The 20,705-nt window shown below is 38.9% G+C and overlaps 1 protein-coding gene across 1 annotated transcript in view; it reads right to left on the bottom strand.

The window, feature by feature from the left end:
- The window catches only part of LOC146405286 (uncharacterized), a 952,516-nt gene that overhangs the window by 18,177 nt on the left and 913,634 nt on the right, over window positions 1-20,705 (bottom strand). The window contains exons 13-14 of the transcript XR_014837049.1: window positions 8,634-8,725; window positions 7,974-8,118 (exon numbers count right to left, since the gene is read on the bottom strand). The gene's annotated coding sequence lies outside the window, so the exon portion shown is untranslated. The remainder of the gene's footprint in view (window positions 1-7,973; window positions 8,119-8,633; window positions 8,726-20,705) is intronic.

Raw genomic sequence — 20,705 nt, 5'->3', positions numbered from 1 at the left:
ACTGATCGTCACTGTGTCCGGAGAGACAAAAACTGAGATCACACACTGACTCAAAGAATTGTTCTGCCCCTTTTTATCTTTACCACATTGGTCTGTTATTTAACAACCCCACATCTCAGTTTTAAAATTAAAACTGTTGATAAAACATGAAAACAGTAAAAGTTTTTTAAGTGTTAATGAAGTGTAATATTCATAAAGGTGCACATATTCAATTATGATTCAATAAATTAAAAACATCTGTGTCGCCAGTGCCCAATTCAAGAAACAGACCATCACCAAGTGTCCTTTCCAATCACTCCACAATCCAAAGGAAATCATTTTACTAAAGTCTCACACAATGAACTACTTCTTACTGTCATTGAATTTTATGGAAGTGGCATCATAAAAGTGTGCTATTTTTTATTTGGCCTCTTTTGGCTCGAATTATGTTTGTCAAATTTCTCCATATTGAAGCAATTATAAAAGGCTTTAATAAGAGAATTTTTGTGAAACTAGAGCAAGGATGGATATAGAAAAAAGCTCAATGACTATTTTTCTGCTGTTATGAGAGCTGGGTTATACCAAGTAATAATAAGTAAAATGATTTTTACAAAACAAAAGTGGTTGGAGTTCCCGCTGTGGTGCAGTGGGTTGGGAATCCGGCTGTAGCAACTCAGGTCAACGCAGAGGCATGGGTTTAATCCCTGATCCAGCACTGCAGTGGGTTAAAGGATCAGGTGTAGTATCAGTTGCAGCTGTCACTAGGATTCAATCCCTGGCCCAGGAACTCCTTTATGCCCCAGGTGAGGCCATTAAAAAAAAAAATAAACAAACAAATAAGTAAAAAACAACAGTAGCAGCAACAGCTCAAGAGTATTTATGCAGAATGCCACTCTATTGACGACAGATCTGCCAACATACTATAATTTCTAATCATCATGGTCAAAAAGCACAAGCCATGCTCTCAGAATAGATTCTGAACATGATGGCAGTGCCTCTCTCACACAGGTAGATGAGGGTGGGGCAGCTTTTACAGCCAAGCATCGGCTCAGCCTACACCACAGGAACCCTGACATTTAAAGAGATAGTACACATTTATCATAATTGTCACTTGCCATTAATTTACATTCCCTTTATGCATTTGTTCAAAAAATAATTAGGATTTTATGCTGCAGTAAATATGCTTGTTCATCCATTAGTGCAAAGTTAAAGATTAATTGCATTACAATGGGAATCAGGACAACAACACTCCGAGCCACAATGATAACAGTGACAGCTGGGCTGCCCACAGTACTTTGCTCTGATAAGCTTCAAAAACAAGTGTAGATGGGAAAATAATTAAATCACTGACAAGATAGCACCAGCCTTATTTTCCCTCTTTCTGCATTCAGCTTGCAATCACCTCACAAAAAGATTCCCACTGCATATTAAAAAGGGGCCTTTATTTTTTTCTCTATATCAGAATGCCCAAATTTAACATTAGTGGTGAGCTCGACTGCTAACAGTTCTCACTTTTACTGTTTATCTCAGCAAGCTAAAGAAGGTAGTGGGGTTGACCCAATCCAGTCTTAGACTAGCATCTGCTGAGAACCCAATGCAGTCATACTGGCCCTTAGTCACACTGGGGCTTAGTTTAATGTTCTGCTGTCATCCTCTTGAATTCTTAATATTTTTTAAACAATGGGCCCTACATTTTATTTTTGCATTGAGCCTCACAAATTATGGACCCAGACGTGACAATAAACGTTAAAAGTTAATACTATGGGAGTTCTCATCGTGGCGCAGTGGTTAACGAATCCGACTAGGAACCATGAGGTTGCGGGTTCGGTCCCTGCCCTTGCTCAGTGGGTTAACGATCTGGCGTTGCCGTGAGCTGTGGTGTAGGTCGCAGACGCGGCTCGGATCCCGCGTTGCTGTGGCTCTGGCGTAAGCTGGTGGCTACAGCTCTGATTAGACCCCTAGACTGGGAACCTCCATATGCTGCGGGAGCAGCCCAAGAAATAGCAAAAAGACAAAATAAATAAATAAATAAAAGTAATACTATGATCTCTCTATGTATATATGTATACGTATATATAGGTGTGTATATATATATGTATGTATGTGTGTATACACACACATATACAGACATGTATGTGTATGCATGAGTGTGTGTACATTCAGATATATATCAGTGAGTACATCCACACTCCTACTTTTGGCTGCATCACCCCAATAAGACACAAAAACAAGCTTTCATTTTCCCTTTTGCTGCTCAATTAAAAAAAAAAAAAAAAAAAGCAAGACAGCGTGTTACTGAGTGGAAACAGAGCATCGCATCTGTTTTTGAGGAAACATCTGAGAAGGAAGAGATGTGCTATACTTGTCTCCTGACTATGGATACTTCTCTATGGTCCAAAATATACTGATCATTGTCTCAGTGACAATGGGAGTTAACAATGTTTTAAACCTTGGGCGGAGGTTTAAATCATTCAAGAAAACATCTGTGCAATGGTTTGAGATATGATCTAGCCTACAGACTGAACCCCCGCTGCAAGAAAATAAAAAAGAAATGGTTACAGAAGTGCTTAACTCAAAACTTTGTTCTTTGCTGCCTAATCAAGGTGACTGCATACTCCCAGTTCTGACATTCCCATAATAAGAAGCAACTTACAATGGTCATGATTATAACCAAAATGTTTGGATAATCATCTTTGATGAATCATTCATTATGGCAGCTCCTCTTACAGCAGTGACTTTTTTAGAGTCCTCTGAAAACCTGACCCATTAAGGAATTACGTGATGACATCATGTATATATACTCAGCTAGAAAGTAGCCAGAGCTTATCTTTCTATATGATTTTTTTTTTTTTTTTTTTTTTTTTTTCTGATCACTGCACCCATTACATATGGGAGTTCCCAGGCCAAACTCCAAGCCACAGTTGCAACCTACACTACAGCTGCTGCAGCAATGCTGGATCCTTTAAACCACTGCCGTGGGCCAGGGATCAACCCACACCTCAGCAGTGACCAAAGAGGCTGCAGTCAAATACTTAACTCACTGCACCACAGCGAAAACTCCTAAGTTTTTCAGTCTTATATTTTAAAGGCATTTGGTTTTGTTCAATGTTATTAATCACAATCTTTCTTCTACAAATTGAGAAACAAGACAGGGAATTTTGTTATTGATGGGGGCTGAGGGCTTCAAAAATAGGTCAGGTACAACAATGAATGAGACAGCCTGCTTCAGGGGAAGGGAAATGCAAATCAACTACTGGAGACAAGGGTTAGTTTTAGCACTGGCAGCAGCTGCTGAATAATTAGAGCCCAAAGGCCTTCTTAAAGGTTATAAGTCTTGTTACTATGGCTAGCCAAATCTGCTTGAGTAATTTTCCTTTCACCATGGCAATTACAGGGTTTTAGCTCACTAGGTAGCTGATTTTGTGGTGTGTACATATTCCATGTGTTGGGGAAAATGAGCTTCCAGGGCTCCCCTCTGGACCACTTTGGACCTATGATGATAAATCTTCACTAAAGGGAAACTGGTTCTTACAGAAGCAGTTTTAGGGGTGGGAGTGGAGTGAAAGGTGGGAGTAGGCAAACATTTCATAAGCAATGGATCTGCAAACCCAGACTGCAATGCAACAGATAATGTAATGTAATAGACTGAACCAGGATATGTTGTATTTCGATGTCATATAATATGCATTTCATCTCTTTCGGTTATATTACAGATAAGCATTCATCCTAGATTTTGCTAGATAATTTTGAGGTTGCTTAGATGCACTTTTCCAATAAGCAAACCTTCCTTTCCAAAAGTGCCCTATGAAAGCACAGTCCTTATATCTTCCATCTTTTCTTAAGTAACCTCACACCTTGACTCTGTCTCACTTGCCACACTGTCATGCTTGTCTCCTCTTATTCTGAGACAAAATCTGGTATTAGGATGGGATAGAAGAGCCAAGGGTATGAGAGAAGAAATGGACTTGATTTCTGGTGGTACCATTTCAGCTCTATAATGAGGGATTAATTTCTTTGAACTACAGTTTTCTTCCTTTTGAAATGGAAAATTACTACCTTTAGAAGTTTTTATAGCCATCAAATGTAAAAAATTATGGAAAAGTTTTTTTTTTAAGCTTAGATGTGTCTGTCTGTCTGTCTATCATCTACCATTGCTTTCTCCTTATATCTCCCAACTATCTATCTAGCCATTTACTTTATCTGTCCTTAATATGAAGACAAACATTGATACAGCTTAAACATTTTGATTCACATCTTTATTTAAAATAGTATATTTTTCTAATATATACTTGATATAATAATTTCAAAGCACTTTTGACATTTCACTAATAACAGAAAAAAATAGTTATAGAACATGGTTCTAATGTGGCCAAGGAAAGTATTCTATTCACAGCTGAGCATATGAGTCTAAGGATTGGTATCATGTTGACACTCATATCACCAAAGGGCCACTAGTAAATGAAAGTGTGTTTCTATCTCTGCAGGTTTGAAATTCCATACCAAGGATACTGGTTCAGCATATTGTTTTATTAATAGGCAAAAGAAAATACTTTCTATAAATAATGTTCTTAAAAATAGATATTTAAATAGAAGTATAGAAGTCACAAATCCATTAATAATTTTTCCTAACCAATATAGTTTTATTTTATTTATCTATCTATCTATCTATCTATCTATCTATCTATATATTTTTTTTGGTGTATAGGGCCTCCTACATAGTGCTTTTTTGGTTGGTGAGGCTTAAAGTACTTTATGTTGATTAATAAAATGTCTTATTTTTGCTAAGAGACCTGGCCCAAAATTATGCTAAATTCTGAGGAACTGTAGGCAGGATCTGGGTAGTCATCTGTGGATACGGGAATGTTGGGAGTTCAAAGAAGGAGTCTGTGTCAAGGACAATTTAAAATTATAAATTCATCAGCCTTCTCCATTGTGACCTAACAGGAAATGATAATAATAATTACCTTGGATGTGGACAATGAATATTTATGGGACTCTTATGCAAAGGGTACATTTTAAACATCTAAGATTACTTTAATTTTGAAATGGCATGCATGCATGCAAATTTGAATTCAAGATAGGGTCCCTAATCCCTGTCCCCTCCAACACACCCACTGACCTAAATGATACCACTCAGTTCCTCTCAGAATTTCAGAAGCCAGCCAGTCTGACAAATCTACATGATAAAGACAAGCTCTCCATACCACAGAGAGCTTATAGGAGTACTACCTCTTAGAGATTCAAAGATGTGGGGATAGCAAGAAAGTGATCTTAATTTAAAACCTCAAAGAGTATCTGGCACAGAAATCTGATTCTTACAAGTGATCTTGTCTGTGATTAAGCCAGACTGATTTAAAGAGTCAGATTCAGGGTAGAGAAATGTAAAATACCTGTATCAGGTAACTCTGCACCTAATTTCTACTTGATCTAATATAGGGCTGGATTCATGCCTCCATATTTTTAACAATCCCAAAAGAGTAAAAAGGCACTACAGAATATTTGAGATGCATTCAAATGTTACTTATAGACAGGAGTCCCCATTGTGGCACAGTGGTTAACGAATCCGACTAGGAACCATGAGGTTGCGGGTTTGATCCCTGGCCTTGCTCAGTGGGTTAAGGATCCGGCGTTGTTGTGAGCTGTGGTGTAGGTTGCAGGTATGGCTCCAATCTGGCATTGCTGTGGCTGTGGTGTAGGCTGGTGGCTACAGCTCTGATTAGACCCCATCCTGGGAACTTCCATATGCCGCGGAAGTGGCCCTAGAAAAGGCAAAAAGACAAAAAAAAAAAAAAAAAAATGTGACTTATAGACAAATATGGACTCCACTTACTTATTAGTTGATTGAATTGAGCAAGTATTCAATTTCTTTGAAATTCAGATAAAAGTAATGGCTATTGTCAGGATGGGTACAATGTGCGTAACATTATTTGCATAATTTTTATTACAAAATTATACTCCATAATGTTAGTTATTGCTATTATTATTATAAAAAGAGGAACAATCTTAAATATGGTACATAATCACAGAGATTCTAATGCTCTGAAATTTAGGGCAGAATATTTTCACCATAATATTCAAGTTTCCTATATACCATTTTGATCTGAAATGGTATAGACCAAGAGCCTAAGATCTTCCTTTGGACATCCATCTTCCACTACCTCTTTTTTCAGCTAAAACAAATGGGCATTTGTGTGGATGGTTTGGTGTCTACTTCTTTATGAAACATTTCCTGGTAACTCTACTCAACTCTGATTGCTCAGTTCGTTGACTGCACATGGTGTTAACTGTACAGAATGTATTAACACGTTTGCTTTATCTCTTCATCAGAGGGTCTCTGCTGGGCTCATGTGCATATTGCCTTATTAACACATCTGTTAAATTCTTGTAAGTCAGGGATTATGCCTTATGCTCCCTCTAAGTCTCCCATGGCAGGTAATTAGCACATTCTGGAAAGATTCTAAGTCATATTAAATCAGAATCCCATATTCACCTTATTTTTGGTAAAATTCCCTGTTGAATTTCAACTACTTCCTTTCAAAATTCAGTTTCCATAAAAGTATACAGTGCTCTGCTAGTGTCCTGATCAATGCTACTTTGGAATTACTACTTAGTGCTTATGTCTATTTCTGAATTCCAGTCATCAAGGGTTTTGCTTTTGTGCCCTCTTTAACTGTTAAATTATTATGACTTCTTAATATTCATAAGTTATTCAGTTTATGGTCTAGTGTGATATCTGAGTTTTAGTTTATCACAATGCAGTCATTCTTTTTTTTTTTTTTTTTTTTTTGCTATTTCTTTGGGCCACTCCCGCGGCATATGGAGGTTCCCAGGCTAGGGCTCGAATCGGAGCTGTAGCCACCGGCCTTCGCCAGAGCCACAGCAACGCGGGATCCGAGCCGAGTCTGCAACCTACACCACAGCTCACAGCAACGCCGGATCGTTAACCCACTGAGCAAGGGCAGGGACCGAACCCGCAACCTCATGGTTCCTAGTCGGATTCGTTAACCACTGCGCCACGATGGGAGCTCCACAATGCAGTCATTCTATAAAAATATCTTATTTTATCATTTTGGGGGATGTTATGATTATTATTCAAGGAATACCATGCTAATTTGTTCAAGAATTATTACATTTAAATTTAATCAAGGTTTAAAACCTGTATTTCCTGCTACCTGAGTCTCAAATCAAATTTGATTAGTTTTCTGCCTATTCTATTATTTAGAAAAGCAGAGATTGAGTCTACAAAATGCACATGTCTGGGTAGCATTTTTTTTTTTAATTTTAACCTAAAACTTCTTTCTATTCTGAAGGAATTAAATGGTCATTGAAGACAATTTGGAAAATACAGACATAAATAAATGAGATCCCCTATCTCTCCATGCCCACTATGACCTTTTAAATTTTTTTTATTTTGAACTATTTTTTTTTTTTTTTTTTTTTTTTTGTCTTTTTGCTATTTCTTGGGTCGCTCCCGCGGCATATGGAGGTTCCCAGGCTAGGGGTTGAATCAGAGCTGTAGCCACCAGCCTACGCCAGAGCCACAGCAACACGGGATCCGAGCCGCGTCTGCAACCTACACCACAGCTCACGGCAACGCCGGATCGTTAACCCACTGAGCAAGGGCAGGGACCGAACCCGCAACCTCATGGTTCCTAGTCGGATTCGTTAACCACTGCGCCACGACGGGAACTCCCTATTTTGAACTAATTTTAGACTTACAGGAAAGTTGCAAAAATAGTTCAGAGAGTTTTCATATACTTCCTCAGCAAGCCTCTCCAACTGCATTTTGCACAACCATAGTAGCAGAGATCAGAACTAGGGAACTCCCATGGGAACAATAGTATTAACTTTTTGGTTATTACTTCCTTCCCTAGTCAGCATTGTCTTTACAAACTTTGCACAAATTTCCCTAGGCTGTATCAGACTGGAGAGCAAATATGGCAAAGTAATAGTAACAAAACATTATTTCTCTGAAGACAAAACTTCAAACTCACCTACAGAGCTGAGCGAATGCCTGGACCTTTCATATTTTTCATTCATTCCTTAATTGTTCACTTGCAACTGCTTAAGGATAGGACATTATTTCAGGCCCTGGAGATACTGCTTGAACAAAGCCTTCTCTTGGGGGGAGCTTGCACTCTAGTGAGGAAGACAGACAATAAAAGTAAATAAATTCATATTCCAGTGACAGGACGTAATAAGTGCAATGGAAATGCTTGAGCAGGGTAACAGGAGAGAAACTGATAAGGAGGGAGAAAATAGTTTTACATAGTGTGGGTAGGAAAAATTTTCCAATCATGGAGCATTTGAGCAGTTCGGCCTCAGCCTGGTGACTATCTAGGGAAAGAAGTTTCCAGGCAGAAGCAGCAATGTTTGAATTGAGGAGCATGCTTGGCATAGTGTAGAAGGTGGTGAGAAGTGCTTGGTGACTAGACTGGGCTAAGGGAGACCAAGATAGGAGATGAAGTCTGTGACATGGCCAAGGATCAGATCAAGTACAATACACCTATCCCAATAAATCCCTCTCCACTTTCTAGGAAATCCTCTGTGAACTTCTAAATGCACATCTCCAGGTGGCAGCAGATTCCACTAGCTCCTCCCCTGGATTATAATAATAGTCTGTCAATTATTCATGACCCTAACCTTGGCTATACCTGTGTGTTCCAGGGGTCTCCACTAGGGGGCTTTCTGTTCAGACTGTGACTCCAGACAGTGCTTCAGGAGTGCTCAAGGAACTTCATGTCACCTAAGAGACATTATACAAAAGGACAACAGCCAGATGATACATAAAAACAACCCTGTCCCGGAACTTGCAGCGACCTGCCCTACAATAAACAGCCTCAGAGTGAGCCTGCTCTAAGTCACACTTTCAAGAGACCAGGTTGGTATCTAGAAACAATTCAGGAAGCTAAACAATGACTTCTGTAACAATCAGCCCAAGACAGCAGCAAACTCTTGCTGTAGTATGCTCTTAATAAAAAGCCTTGGAGTTCCCGTCGTGGCGCGGTGGTTAACGAATCCGACTAGGAACCATGAGATTGCGGGTTCGGTCCCTGGCCTTGCTCAGTGGGTTAACGATCCGGCATTGCCGTGAGCTGTGGTGTAGGTCACAGACGGACGTGGCTCGGATCCAGCATTGCTGTGGCTCTGGTTAGACCCCTAGCCTGGGAACCTCCATATGCCACGGGAGCAGCCCAAGAAATGGCAATAAGTAAATAAATAAATAAATGAATAGCCCTTCTCTTTCTCATATTCGTTTCTTTCTATCCACCTTCTTGCAGTAGTAAAAAGAAAAATCTTTCAATCTTTCGCTTCCACGATAATAGACTATCCCTAAATTCATGTAGTTGAAGTTTGCAATATGTGTGTATTACATTTGCAAGCTTTGCACTAAATGGTTGAGTTTGGATGACAAACACACACTTTTGCACGTAACTGTTAATGGTTTGTATTCCTCAAGGGCTCGGTTTTAAACTCTCTCCACTTTTCCCCGATTTCCTTCCTCCATTACTCTGCCTCTATGAAGATGACTTTAATTCATATTTCTTGCCAAGATATTCACTTTGAGCTTCAGACATCCTATCCCACCACCTCTTGGGTCTCGTAGATGCCAGCAACTCAACATGGGTGGGTGATCTTCCACCACAAATCTGGTATCCTTCCAGTGTTTCCAACGTCAGGGAATGGCACTACCATTTATCTAGCTGCGCAAGCTAGGTGGCCCTAGGTGTCATCGCTGATTCCTTCTTCTCTCATCCACATCCAGTCATCTACCCCATCAATTTTATTTTTTAAGTAACTATCAGTACAGTCACACCACCCCCACCCCTGGGAACCCATGGACACTGAGGGCCATCTGCACTAGACTATTTTATAAAAGGTACTTCAGCATTTGTAGATTTTGGTGTCTGCAAGGGTCATGGAACAAATTCCCCATGGAAACTGAGGGACAACTGTACCCTGAGAATTGGGAACCATTTCTCTTTGCCATTCCCATCCCATTGTAAGCTACCTTCATCTTTGACCTGGTCTTTTGCAATGGCATCTGTATTGGTTTTCTAGGGCTGCTGTAACAAAGTACCAAACACCAGGTAGCTTAAAACCACATAAATGTATTTTTTCATCATTCTGGAAGCTAGAGGCTCAATATCGAGGAGCTGGAAGGAACAGAGATGGCTGTGTGTCTGCAGATGGAGCTTGAATATAGGAGCTGGGGTGTCCACACAGACATGCATGAGGTCCCTCCAGGGCAGAATGGTGTTTGTATTAAAAAAAAAAAAAAAAAAAAAAAAGCAGAGAGAAGCAAGCGAAGCTGTCACCAAAGTCCAGCTTGGAACTTAAGGTGTCCAACAATCCTCTATTCAAACCAGGTCTCTCAGGTCATTTGTAATGTTACACTGGTCAAGGCAGGAGAATGGAACATTCTCTAAACAGTTTGGTAGAATGCTTTAAATTTCCTATTTCTACATATGGTATGTATATCGCAACGTTTCCCTGTCCTGCCCCATGTATGTTGGGCAGATGTGCAGAAGGCACATGCCAAAGAGATGAGTATAGGGAGTTTAATGAAGGGCTATTGACAAAGATATTAGAAGCATTAAGAAAAGTCAGTTGCCAACCACACCAGGAATCTACCTAAGCCTGAGGGCAAGAGTGGGACTTGTTAAAAGAACTTGGAACACATCAGTTTGAGAACAGCCTTTCCCCAGAAGTTGAAGCCTTTAATAACAGGAACACAGTCACTGATAGCCCACAGCCTGGCAAAGAGAGATGAGGAAATGAATATTACAAACTCTATTCCGCCCTCTCATCTTCTGCTGGTAACTTCTACTGGCTAAATCCAATCAAAAGGCAGACAGAAAAAGAACCTAGCAGATAATCCAGAAGGTATAGTTTCTCAGCTTACAATGCAGAATGGAGAAGAAGAAAGAGGAAAAAAAAGGTTAATGAAGCCTATCCAGCATAGGCAGGGATCAAAAAAATTTCAGATCCAAACTTTTTCCTTTAACAACTGTGGGGCCTTGAATAAGTTGTTTGTTAATTCAGTATCTTCATTTCTTCATCTGTAAAATGAGTCTCAATAATACTTACATTATGGGGATGTAAGGATTAAATAAGAACACTTTAAAGCACTTAGCATAGTATTGAGTAAATGGTATGGGCTTAACAAGAATTATCTTACACTAGATGCTTGTGAAATTCTACGGGATGAAGTCAGCGTTCTCACTAGGTGCAATCATAAACCTCACAAACACTGAGTGCCTACCATGTGTCAGCCACTGTGCTAGACTATGTGGTGTGTACAGATATGGACAAACAGGTAAAAATACTTGTTCTCTTGGATGAATGAGGAAAAAAATCCCTGAAGTAATATCATTTTTAAACTGGCTGGGGGTGCAAACAAATAAGAAGTCTCTGTATCAGAAACTAAGCACAAGGGATGTAGGGCTTAGGATAAGGGCTCTGGAATCAGACTATTTAGGTTTGTCTCTTAGATCTTCTACTTACTAGGCTTTTTACTTTGGGCATTATTCCAGTAACACCAACACTTAACAGCTTAAAACAATCATTTTATTACACTCAGAGATTCTGTGAACATGTATTTCAGAAGAGCATAACGATAACTTATCTCTAGTCCATATGGTTGGAGCATCATCTAAGAAGTCTCAGAGGCTCAAGGTAAGGATGGCTCAAGGCTGAAAACATCAGGAGGTGTTGTCATTCATATGTCTAGCAATAAATGCTGGCTGAGACTTTAGCCAGTCCCTCTTACCTAGGCTTATGGCATGATAGCCTCAGATCTTTTATCTGGCTTCTGAGAAGTTCAAAAGTGAGAACCCTCTGAGACTGATTGACACAGCTCCCAATCTAGCTTTAGAAGTCATAAGAAACCAAGATTCAAATATAGGAAACACAGACTCTGTCTTTCAATGGGCTAAGTGTTCAAGTCACATTATAAAAGAGTACATAAGATAATAAACATTGTTGCAGCTAATTTTTGGACAATACAGCCATACTGAACCTCTCTGTAAATATGTTTTCTTCATCTACAAAATGGAGATAGTATTAATACATATTTAGTAAGATTATTATATTAAATAGGATGACACATATATACTGAAATTGTGCCTGATATACAACATATGTTGAATAAACATTAGGTAATATTTTTAAGAAACAGATACCATTGGAAGAACATATATAAAGTCCCTGGACTTGCTGGGAAGTCAGTTAACTTAGATAGAAAAACAGGTAAGAAGAGTCCAAGTAAAGCAAAGAACAGGGAAAAGGAAGATTGTTCATTAAGCAAAGTCTGAGGTGGTACCACAACCAAAAGGGCCAACACAATGCAGTAACGTGAAACACAAAGAAGTTTATTTCTGGAGTTCCCATCGTGGCGCAGTGGTTAACAAATCCGACTAGGAACCATGAGGTTGCGGGTTCGGTCCCTGCCCTTGCTCAGTGGGTTAACGATCCAGCGTTGCCGTGAGCTGTGGTGTAGGTTGCAGACGCGGCTCGGATCCTGCGTTGCTGTGGCTCTGGTGTAGGCCGGTGGCTACAGCTCCAACTGGACCCCTAGTCTGGGAACCTCCATATGCCGCGGGAGCGGCCCAGGAAATAGCAATAAGACAAAAAAAAAAAAAAAAAAAAAAAAAAAACCAAAAACCAAAAACAAAAAACAACAACAACAACAACAAAAAAGAAGTTTATTTCTCTCTTGTAGACAGTCCAAATGGGAACGCTGAAGTCGGCAACAGAGCTTTTTTTCTCATTGTCAGTTATGGACTTGAGTTCTTTTCAAGTCTTTGCTTCTCAGCTTTCTAAAGTGTGATTGTTGTCTATGTCATTGCCAAGGCTGATCACATCATATCCAGGAAGCAGTGGAGAATATGAAGAGAACGTGAAAGATGCACCCCCAATATATGCACACTGAGTCCTAGAAGCAACACACCATGCTTCTTACTTTTTGTTGGCAAAAACGAAGCCATGTGACTACCTAGTTGGAAAGATGGTGGGACATAAATCTAGCTGGGCAGCTGTGTGTCCAACAAAAATAATGGAAGAGATATTGTTGGAAAACTAGCACTCTCTTGTACACAAAGGGAAGATAGCCTGGAACCAAGAGAGAACGTGGTTACTACAAGTCGTTAGTTTCCCAAATAATGGAGGATAGAGCAAGATGAGGAGAGCAATGATGCAAAGTTGAAGAGATTGAGGAAATTAGACTATGAATATCCTTGTGAGCCAAATTAAAATATTTTTATTATACATTAATAGGGCACTGGCAAAAGTTTTTAACATGAGAGAAACAGTGCCAGACATGGAATTTCAAAAAACACTGGAAATCATGTGGAGAAAGAATTCATAAAGTTAACATCTGGCATCATGAAGATGAATTATGAGGCTGTTACAGTACCTGGAACTTCAATTCATCTGTAATTCTTAGCATAGGCCAACATGTCTGGGAAGGATGTACTTATACAGGTGAATAAAGTATTACTTCATTTACTCATTATATACATTTTTCATGTCTTTTATGTATATAATAAGAAAAGTTAATTAACTGATACTCACATGTCAGAATTCATGACCATATTTCAAAATCTATATTTTTTGTTTTGCTTTAAAATAAATATCTACACTCTAATTTTAACATTTGGCAGTACTTTAACTGATACTACATATCAAGTATGCAAACATTCTCTACCAAGTGACCTCCCAGAAACATGGCTTCATTTCAGTGACTACCACTTTTTTTTGAAGCTATTGCATACAAATAAGTCAATGTACTTCAATTATCCTGGAATTTTCCACAAAATGAAGTTCTTAACTTTTCACGAACATTCCTTGGCATTTGCATTAACTCCTGTGCAAATGTGAGGTACAAATACCAAGTTGATGTTCATTAAGTCAAGCAGAAAGTTGACAAAATGATCTGGTGACAACTATCAAAACGTAATACTAATTGTGTAACAGACAACTGAAAAAAAAGAAGCTAGATTTTTTTGGGGGGGGGGTAGAGTTACAAGTGATAAATACCTGGAAAGAGTATAAACCTAACTTAGATTTGGAGACTGAAGTAGATATATAAGCAGAGACCTGAAGGTCTATGCACATTAGGAAGGCATACATTTTGAAAACAGATATATCTGGGGTTTCTAACCCCAGTTCTGTCACTAACTGTGTTACTCTGAGATAGTCATCTTCCTTCTATAAGCCAATCTTCTTTTCTTTTCTTTAAATTTATAATACTAATATCTGTTTCACATGAAATAGGAGTACTGTCATTATTAAGTCAATTTATACCACATAAAAATGAGTGATGGAGTATCAAGTCACAATATACATTTCCTAGAGAAAGTGTATTCCCCTTTTCCCCTTTTTTCTGACATTTCGTTAGCAGCCCAAGAGGAACTCTCTACAAAGCTCCTCAGTAGCCAAAATATTGAGAATTTCATCTTTGCATTAAGAACAATCTATCGACATAGGAAGAGAACACTACACAGAAATTCAAAATGAAGTGGACTTTTAATTTTTGAGAAAGAAATAATTTTAAATAAGATGAAAAAACAGCAAAATTGAAAAATAATAATTCTCCATTTTTGGAATTGCAATGTGATACAAAATCAATAATATATTGAAGCCCATTTATATAAATGCTTTAGGATAATAAACCTACTAAAAGAATCAGTATAAGATGTGCTCTTTTATTCTCTTCCTAGAGTGAATTTGCTTTTAAATGAATACAGAATGGTCTTCAAAATCTGTCCCAGATAATGTGTCAGAAATCCTAGAGGATGACAGAAATGCTTTAATTGGAGACAGCAGGAAAGAAAAAGGAATGTGGGATTTAACAGTAAAGCTTGATGAATCCAAATGTTAGCATGTGTTTTAAAAACTCCATTCTTCATTCTTTAGTGAGATTCTCATCCTTTGGCATTAAGGTTTCTAAATGAAGCTTTATAAGAAGAGCATTCAACATGTTTAGCATCTGATCCATGTTTTCTAGGTCAACGTAGTAGTGGGGATAACACAATTTTTCCTTAGAAAACTTCTCCATATTTAATTTAATAAACATCTATTTAAGAAGGTTACATGAAAAGCAGGAGTCTGGATGGATATTGGGGGAAATATAAGCAAATAAGATACCATGCCTTCTTGATCTTACAAGATCAAGAACTTTTAGATCACAGACACACGGAGAAATTCTTCTAAGTTGAGGTCACTTTTCTTTTAAAATAAAACAAATATTGAAATCAGACTTAATTTTGTTTTAAAATAGAAATTTTGGGGGGAAATGTACCATGATTACCTGAAGGAAGAAGATACTAATTTTATGGTAGTGGGAGTAGAGGAGATGGTTAAAAAAGGCAGCATTTAATGCTGGTCTTGAGAGATGTATAGGATTTTAGAGGCAGAGGTGGTACAATTGAAAGAGAGTAAACACTCCAAATAAGGGCATGTGGAAGTGGATCTTCAGGAAAAATACAAGTCCCCTGCATTTAGAGTGAAGTTTGTGTGCTGGGAGGAGGATTGGGAAATACATAATTTTCAAGGCAAAATATCTGAAAAGGGAGATTTAAAAAAAAATGTACTGAGATATAATTTGGTACTATACAATTTACTCATCTAAAATGTACTCTTTATTTTTTTTTATCATATTTACAGAGATTTCAGCCATCACCACAATCAGTTTTGAACATTCCATCATTTTGGAAAGAAAGCCTGGACTCATTACCAGTTATTCTTTATTTCACTCAAACCAGAAAAGGGCATTTGACCTATTCCATGAAGATCTTGATTTACTGGATTTTTGGTGCAAAAATTTCCGTTTTTAGTAAAAGGGTGACACAATCACCATTCTGTTTATGGGAAATAATGCTGATAGCAATGTGTGGGATGGAAAGGAACCTGAATCAGAGGAACCAGTTTTTATTCTCTCCTAGTCTCTACTCTCTACTAACCCCAAATATCTATGGAAACATCTTTACATTGCTCTATGGATTATATTCCACAGAAATTCCTTCATTTTTAACACTTCAAGCAAACCAGCACATATTTACTCAGTCATAACATGCTTTCAACTATTCTCTTTTCTTTTGATTTAATTTGTTCTCCTTATGGCCTGACTTACGAGCACAGGGATGGTTATTTCAGAGACTTCTCAAAGCCACCTGGTAGATTAACAGGCTAGAAGTATTACCCCTGTTTTTATTTATTTATTTTTTTTTGTCTTTTTTTGTCTGTTGTTGTTGTTGTTGTTGCTGTTGCTATTTCTTGGGCCGCTCCCGCGGCATATGGAGGTTCCCAGGCTAGGGGCTGAATTGGAGCCATAGCCACCGGCCTACGCCAGAGGCACAGCAACGCAGGATCCGAGCCGCGTCTGCAACCTACACCACAGCTCACGGCAACGCTGGATCGTTAACCCACTGAGCAAGGGCAGGGACCGAACCCGCAACCTCATGGTTCCTAGTCGGATTCGTTAACCACTGCGCCACGACGGGAACTCCTTACCCCTGTTTTTAAAGTAAGAAAATGTCTGGTCAGAATACCGTGCTTTCTCAGGAGATACACGATTAACAAATGTCAGAAACATGATGAAAGGACTGGCCTTCTGACTTGAGGATAAGGCTTTTTACACCATAGCCCGGCTGCTGCTTCAGCTGTTACACCAGGACTTCCTGTTATGTTTAGTCAGCTAAAATAAAAACTCTTCCCTCCACCCAGAAATATGTGAGATGTGAATAATTTGGGAGGAGTTAAGATATGTAAGGTTTATACTCATTTTCTTCACTTTTGTTTAAAAATGTTTTAGAAACCCAAGTATAGAATTAAAAATGTGAGTTCCTGTTGTGGCACAGCAGAAACGAATCTGACTAGGAACCATGAGGTGATGGGTTCGATCCCTGGCCTCGCTCAGTGGGTTAAGGATCCGGCATTGCCATGAGCCGTAGGCTTGGATCTGGCTATGCTGTGGCTTTGGCATAGGCTGGCAGCTGTAGCTCCGATTGGACCCCTAGCCTGGGAACCTCCATATGCTACGGGTGTGGCCCTGAAAGCCAAAAAAAAAAAAAAAAAAAAAAAAGAATTAAAAACGAATTTTGTTAAAGCACATCAAGGATACTGAATTTTCTCAGCATGATTTTTTTTTTCTACAGACTAGAGGAAGATTGATTGATTGACTGAATGATTTTGTAGTTGCAAATCTTTTTTTTTTAATTGTAATCAATTGTTATTTCCCCAATACATTTTTTTCCTACTGTGCAGCACTGGGAACTATGTCTAGTCACTTATGAAGGAGCACTATAATGTGAGAAAAAAGAATATATACATGTATGTGTAACTTAGCATGATTTTTGACAAGAAAAGTATAGCAACATTTCAAACCTACTCCTATGACAATTTAAATTCTAGAGTGATACTAACTAGTGCATAGACAACTTCTAGTCGAGAAGCTGAAACTCTTAAATTAACCATTCCTAGTAACTAACTTTTAACTAATAACCAATTCTTTTACTCATATGATCACTAACTAATAAACCCATTGAGGTTTTCATGGCCATTTCCATGCACCATCTCAGAGCAGTTCTCGCAGCAACTCCATGAGGTAAAAAAGCTAAGGTTAAGAGAGCTACAAAGATTTGCCCGTGTCCTTATAGTCACAGGAACACTGACTCCAAATAACAAGGGTATTAGAAAGGGTTAAGACATAGAATGCACATTTTCTCATTTTCCTAGTCTTTCGAGGGAAGACCTCTTCCTTGAACAAGTTACATCAAATGTTATTCTCAATGCAAGTCCTTGGCATTAGACCTTGACCCGACACAAGTTTCAATCCCCAGAGGAGTATCTTCTCTCTTTCTAATGCACCATGCCAGGTATAATTTAAAGGACATGAAGACAAATTATTTTTCTCTACTCAAGCCTTCCACCTTAACATTAGCCTCCCAATTGGATCAATAGTATTCTTAGTCTAAGGTTCCAGCCCCCTTAATGAATGCTTCTTTTCTGTAGGCTAACTGTTTCTCTAACCTGTGGACTTTAATTAGGAGCCTCAGAATCCTGAATCTTAATTAACCTCTTCCTCTTGGGCATTCATAGCAAGATGGTGTGGAAACATGGAGATCTCTGGATTTAAGGTGGGTTCCACTCTTTGACACTTCCTTCTTACAGTATCACCCTGCTGGTTACAAAATTTTGACAGCAAGAGACCATGGTGATTCACTGACTACCTTCCAAAGAGTTGCCAAGTGTTCCTGGACAAACATAAAAACCAATCTAAAGAGAAAATCCCAGAGTAAATACATGGGATCCAAACACAGGAGAAGAACTTCTTTGGAATGAGATGATGTCTTCCAAAAGGGGTACTGAAGTGATTTATAAATCAACATTTATGCGCTATGATGAAGCTTTCTACTTTTGCCACTAAAAGGAGGACTGCAGGGATGGATTTCTCTAGGCACACCCATGGTGTTGGCAAGAGTACAAAGGGATGGTTGTTTGCCATGTGTCTAAATATTTAAGGATGTAGATCAAACTCACTGTTAAAAAAATGTTCTATCTATGACCTTTATAATGACCTGGAAGATCAGGTTTGAATTTAGAATTCTCAGACACCTTGGAGTTCTGTGCTAGAACCTGGCTGCATGGGAAAGCCTGACCTGGGCCTAGCAACTTTCCCATTTCATTCCTTGCTCCATGCCATATGGGGGACCCAGCTATGTTTGAGGGAGACCTCAGCCTCTAGCCCCAAGTCCTAACCATATGCCCCTTCCCAAGTAACCTTCCTTATTGCCTAGATGTCAGGGTATCTCCTGAAAATTTCACCCTGAGGACAGAGCCAGCCTTGGAAGCTGTGTCAGGTTTAAGGATGGCAGAGAATTCTTGGGTTCTAAGATACAGAGTGTGATGCAGAAAAGGGCATGATCTAAGTGTGGGCACACTCTTGGGGCCCTAGGAAATTATTGCTTCATGGGAAAAGGTATGACCAAAAGAAAGTCAGAGAAGACCCATTATAAAGAGAAGGACGCAAGGCTTGGTTCCCTCTTGTCAAAGTATAAGTACTGTCTCTCCTAGACACATACTCTAGGCGAACAGCTGAAAAAATTCATTAGCTGCCCACCTTGAAAGTCCCCATGTGACTAACTCTAATCTGTAGCAAAAATGCAGTGGTAATGACATTGACTTAGCAGAGATCAAGGATGTCACCATGACCCTCAATGACCTCAATCAACCAGAACAGGTAGACAAATGTACCCAACATTCCAAACAAATTTAATGCAAGACCAAAGTCATAAAATAGGGAGTTCAGAGAAGTTAACCCCTAAGTTGCCAATAAGTGGAGAAATCACATGCCTAACCACAGATGAGGAGACAATGATTCATAGAAGTAACTAGACAAAATGTCACACTAATAATCTGGAAGAGATTCGGTTCCACATCTGTTCCTCTCCAAGACCCCATGTTTTTTTCCTACTCCTTGGGAACTATCTTAAGTGCTTTCATCTTCTTTTCTCCTTTCTTTTCCAGGAGAAATAGTTTAAGGGGCATCTTTTTAAGAGACGGTCTTCCTTCATATGCACTCTTACTCCCTTTCCTCTGCTCCATTTCAGAAACAGCCAGGGTGATTTTTGTTTCATTCATTTTTTTCCGTTTTTCACAACCAGTGTTCTCTGTCCTCACCTCTTATCCCTTTTGCTTTCTGGCTCTACCAACACACCAGACTTCCCGAATTCTGATCTGTGAAGCTCAGCAGGGAATACTGCTTATCTGGGGCATTTCATAAGAGGGAAGAAACTTGCTCTTGAATAGCCAACTCTATCCCTTCCCGCTGCATGCCTCACTCAGCTCATTACCCATTTAAAAAAAAAAAAAAAAAAAAAAAAAAAGTTCTTCCTTGCTCACTTCCCACTAGGTGATTATGAAAAGAATTAAGTGATGTGAATTTCTTAATCAATTTCATGCTGAGAGGATCAGCAAGTTATAAGAGAAAGAGAATTTTAAGAGAATTAATACCCTATCTAGTTTGAACCTTTCTCTGTATCGACCAGGCAGGCCTAGATACCCAACACTGTCAGCAAAAATAAACAATAAATCAATAGGTAAATAAAATAGTAATCTTCGGTTATGATACCTTTTCAAATACTAGTTATCAGAGGCTGTCTATAGAATGATAGTGACATTTACAATTACTCTAGAATATTTTATCTTCATAAAAGTAATATAAAATAGCTCCAGTTTATGATGTCATGCTAGGTTCCAGATATTTTATATTTGCCTTTTTTTTTTTTTTTTTTTTGGCCATGTCCACAGCATGTGGAAGTTCTCGGGCCAGGGATCAAACCATGCCACAGCAGTGACCCAAGTCATAGCAGTGACAATGCCAGATCCCACTGCTATAGGGAACTCTATATTTGCCACTCCCAAACTCAGCATTTCTCTGAGTTAGTTCTCTCCTCATATCAGAGATGAGAATAAAAGATACTGAAAGGTTGAAAAAGTTCCCCAAGCTCACACAACTGACGAGAAATAAAGCTGTGATTTGAAACCACCTGTGTTTGAATCCAGCTTGCCACTGAGCCATCCTGCTCCTCCAAGGTAAGCCAAGGATAAAAATAACCAAAACTTTAGGAGTAAATAATTCGAAGACCTGGGGACAACACTCTGTTCCACCCCCTTCAATGCTTTCAGTTAATTCTTTTCCCATGGATCCAAAGTCTCAGCAG

Source organism: Sus scrofa, chromosome 2 (assembly GCF_054392235.1).
Source record: "Sus scrofa isolate SSC_HxYL_T2T_F1_AM1 chromosome 2, Sscrofa_HxYL_maternal_Yorkshire_Landrace_v2.0, whole genome shotgun sequence".
Taxonomy (NCBI): domain Eukaryota; kingdom Metazoa; phylum Chordata; class Mammalia; order Artiodactyla; family Suidae; genus Sus; species Sus scrofa.
The sequence above is the reverse complement of the archived record's forward strand: the minus strand, read 5'-3'. Positions and strand labels throughout refer to the sequence as shown.